The sequence below is a fragment of the Epinephelus fuscoguttatus genome, linkage group LG2, assembly GCF_011397635.1.
Source record: "Epinephelus fuscoguttatus linkage group LG2, E.fuscoguttatus.final_Chr_v1".
Taxonomy (NCBI): domain Eukaryota; kingdom Metazoa; phylum Chordata; class Actinopteri; order Perciformes; family Serranidae; genus Epinephelus; species Epinephelus fuscoguttatus.
The window spans coordinates 7,042,652-7,047,067 of NC_064753.1; the positions used below are offsets into that span (position 1 = coordinate 7,042,652).

Sequence of the window (4,416 nt, forward strand, 5' to 3'; positions counted from 1 at the left end):
CTCCTTCGTGTCAACAAGGGCCATCTGAGGTGGTTCAGACATCTGATCAGGATGCCTCCTTAGTGGCTACCTTTACAGGTTTTCCAGACACTTTCAAGTGGTCAGAGACCCCAGGGCAGACCTAGAACATGCTGGAGGGATTATATATGTCATCTGGAGTGGGAACGCCTTGGGGTCCCCCAGGAGGAGCTGGACCTGCCCCAGCGACCTGCCCCCAGAATAGTAGATGAAAATGGATGGATGGCTGAGCACACTGTGGTCAGAAGCACAAGATAGAACATGAAATACAGCAAACAAGGGTTCTATAGTGTAGTGGTCATCACATCTGCTTTACATGCAGAAGGTCCTGGGTTCAATCCCCAGTGGAACCAAAATATTATCCTTTTGTCACATGGCAAAATAGAAAACCCAGCCAAAGATGACAGTTTCTCTCTATTCTAAGTGCTGTTTTACAGGTCACTGGTGATACCTCAAAGGCTGAGGTCAGGTGGTCTCATGTGTACAGTCAACACAGATTTAATGATACTGTAACATGATTTGCTGCAGCATAATGGTATATACTGCATGCCTGTGTACACACACCTCCACAGCTTTGGTCTAAGGAAGAACTCCAGAATATGTATGGTAGTGGCTAATAGGAAAACAAAGCTGCCTTATAAACCTGATAAGTGAAATGTTGGAGATACTAGGTTTTCATGCAATAGTGACAAGATCTGTGTGTGTGTGTGTGTGTGTGTGTGTGTGTGTGTGTGTGTGCAGAGGCCTCGGGGGTAAACACAGCTCTGTGACAGTGCAGTGTGTGTGTGTGTGTGTGTTATCTCTGCACTAACTGCTGTTCTGTTCTGCACACAGACAAGATGCTGAAGGACTGAGCATACTTCAACTGTGAACGTATCTGTGTGTGATTCAATCTGTCTTCTTTTGTCTTTTTCAGACAGCATATACATTGCATAGTTCGTATTTTTTTAAATCACTTGTGGCAAGGCACTTGAATGTCTATATATAAGCCAGTTATACAGTTTGAATGTGGATGCAGTTATGAGACATTTCAGGTCATCAGTTGGTTTGTTCCAGAGAACAGAACCAGAACCAGAGTAGCGAAAACCACCTTCACCAGATCTGGATTTTATTCTACAAATTCAGTAAAAAGTTAAAATGTGATGCACTGCCATGACGTGATTTCAATAGTAATATATTTGTCTGTGTATGGCTCATGTACTCTCAAAGTGAACAATAACCTACTCACAGATTGAATTTCCTACCTGTGAGCAGAGTCCAAAAACATAATAATTTAATGTTGTGGATAAAAACCCGACGAGTTGCTCGACTGGTGACTTTGCTGCTAATTCAAAGTGCAGAGGGAGTAACAGTGGAACAGCTCTCATTAATCCTCACTGTCACATGTGATATCAAGTATTCAATCAGCTGAATGTGCACATCACCTGAAGGTCATGTCCTCGTCAGAAAGGCTTCGTTGTTCCTCGAGTCTTATCTTTCATATCAAAATATTATCTGACATCACAAAGCATCACATGGACAAGGTGAGAGTGTCACATGCTGGTTGTGGTGTTTGTTCTGTTTCTCTCAGTGACCTGCTGATCAGAAATAAAACTATACAACAATTCACCTTCAGGAAGACATAGTTCAGCCCAGGTTTTATTTTTTCTGTATATAAATATTCTCTGTATCCAAAACTGTAAAAGTCAGAATGTGAAATGTCCCACTTTTGGAATATTTTGAAAATAGTCTACTATGCACATTTCTTTCTGATCAAGTAACTAGCTAAAAAACTGTGGAATTACTATGATCCATTCAGCCCATACTCCATTACCACAATTTCAGCTTCTCAGCTGATTTAGCAATCATCTGCACCTCCTTATTTATTTCCCTTCATTCAGAGGCATTGATACAGCACTGCATGTTAGTGTGAATTAGAGGTTAAAAAAACCTGACTGACAAGATGGCCTCTGAACTTTTCTTCCAGCTGCTTCACTGTTAGCACAGTACACTTGTTCTGTCACCAGACACAGAAGCTGTGGTTGTTGTGATCAGAGCTAGGGCTGAGCCCCGTGCTTCGAAGCTTCAAAGCTTCAAAGCTTCAAAGCTTTGATCTTTGACATGGTACTCAACGTCCAAATCTATATGTTCTGTTTTTTCACCAATAAGCTGGTGGAGGAAACTGAGAGCAGGTGGCAAGTGTCAGACACAGATGAGGCCAGTGTTCTCAGCGCAGTCATTGACCCCCACTTCAAGCAATTAAGATGGACTGTCTAAGGGGGAAAAGGAAGAGGTGAGATGAATTGCAGACAGTTATCCATGGCTGGCAACTGCAATGAAGCACTGACTGGGTATGTAGTGATTTGGCCTGACCCGCAGTGTTTGAGATAGTAATAACTTACTGAAACATTTTGTGCAATAGTCCACCTTCCACCTGCTCTTCCTCCGCTCTATCACCGCCTCGCAAATACACATGCAGTGCCACTAAGTCCTACTGAATTCGGGCAGGGATTTGATAGTTGCTGAGTGTCCCGTTAAAGCCTAGAATATTTACAGGTAATTATCACTGAAACTTCAAAGCCCCCAAAATGGTAGTCGGGACAGCCTTAGTCGGAGCAATAGAATTTATCACAGTTGAAGAAAAATCTAAGTTGTTATTTCTGAAAGTTGACTTTCAACAACCTGTAGGCTGCAAAGATATCCGTCAACATTTTTGTGGCCATTTGAATCCATTCATAATCCTTCCTGCAAAGCTTTGATTGGTTAGTCCTTTCTCTAACAGAAAAATCAGTTGTCAATGAAATCACCTGTTTGAATAACTGATTGGAAGGTCCCAAATTTGAGCTTTCTTTTAAGATATTTTTTGGGGCATCTTGCCTTTAATGGAGAGGACAGGTAAGCATGAAGGGGGGGGAGAGAGAGAGGGATAACATGCAGCAAGGGGACACAGGCTGGACATGAACCCAGGCCACTGCAGCAACAGCCTTGTACATAGGGCGCCTGCTCTACCCACTAAGCCACCGACGCCCGAAATTTGAGCTTTCTTGACATCATACAAAGTAATGTCTTCTTTCTCCCAAACACTCAAATAGTGTGAAAAATGGGGCATGCCATATCATGTCATATATAATATTCTATAAATTTTTTTAATATGTTAAAAATGTGTCATATCATGTTGTGAACTACATTGTGACATGTTGATGTATATGACGTCATACAGTAGCAATGAAACATTCTCACTCCCAACTCGTCAAAATACAGCAGCTTGGTCAGCGGCCCTACACTTCAAACTATGGCACTTTAAGTAACCTCTAGCATCACTTTTGGATTTGACAGTGTCTGTTTGTTACATGCATAGTGTCTTTTCAAAATAAACTTCCATGCTCACATGAAACATGGTTTCTTGAGCCAAACTACTTTTAGGTTTAGGTAACAAAACTACTTGGTTCGGTTTAGAGAAAAAAAAACATGATTTGGGTTATAATATGTCCATTTGTTACATAGCTTTGCTTAATAAGTAAGTTAACAAGTATGCTATGTGACACTAAGTACACAACGTAGTTTAAAAAAAAAATGCTTAAAGCTTAACTTACTATAAAAACCCACTGTGTCTCATACAGACGTTAAAGGGGGCCTTGTGCATTGAAATCAGACACTGATAGCCACTGACCAAACTGACATATTTTATGCCCTGGGAATGAGAACAAGCTGGTAGCAACAAGGTAGCTGAAAGTCAAAGTGCTCTTGACAAAAACATAACAACAAGGCAAGTTTGACAGAGGTTTGGATATAAAGATAAATTATAATGAAGAATTTCCAAGGACTTTATCATAATGTCAACAGCTGGATTACTGCAAAACTAACCTGAAATATTGTGATGTTATTTTAAGGTAATGTTAGCCAACCTGAGTGAGTACTTATGAAATCAGTGATTTAATATTTGTGACTAATTAAAATCAAATTGTAGTGATTTGGTTTTACTTTCATATTATTATAATGAACCAGTGTTTGTTTCCATTCATCAGCATCAACCAGTATAAATCACATCCACCGTGATTCAAAATTTTTCCAGGTGTTCTGATTGCATTTGTTCTAAAAATCATTTTCTGTGTTTCCTCATGTGCCAGTGAATACATGCTCAGTGTGTGTGTGTGTGTGTGTGTGTGTGTGTTACATCAGAGAGTCATTATGTAACACTGACATCTGCTGGGAACAGAGTGGGTGTTGGTGACGAGCTGCAGCTTCCCTGCTGCTGCTGCCATGCATGTGTTTATCTGTTTGTTCACTCATGCTTGTTTGTTTGTTTACTTCATTTAACTACTTGCATACTCAGCCCATACAGAGTACCCACAATTTGTGCAACCATGTATGAGACATACAGTCTTTTACAAAATGAACAAGACAGTTAACAAATTTCCT

The 4,416-nt window shown here is 40.4% G+C and overlaps 1 non-coding gene across 1 annotated transcript; it reads left to right on the top strand.

Moving 5' to 3' along the window:
* Positions 1-298: 298 nt before the first annotated feature.
* On the top strand, positions 299-371 carry trnav-uac (transfer RNA valine (anticodon UAC)). The gene has a single exon. It is a non-coding gene; the product is annotated as a tRNA-Val (tRNA).
* The last annotated feature ends 4,045 nt before the right edge of the window (positions 372-4,416 follow it).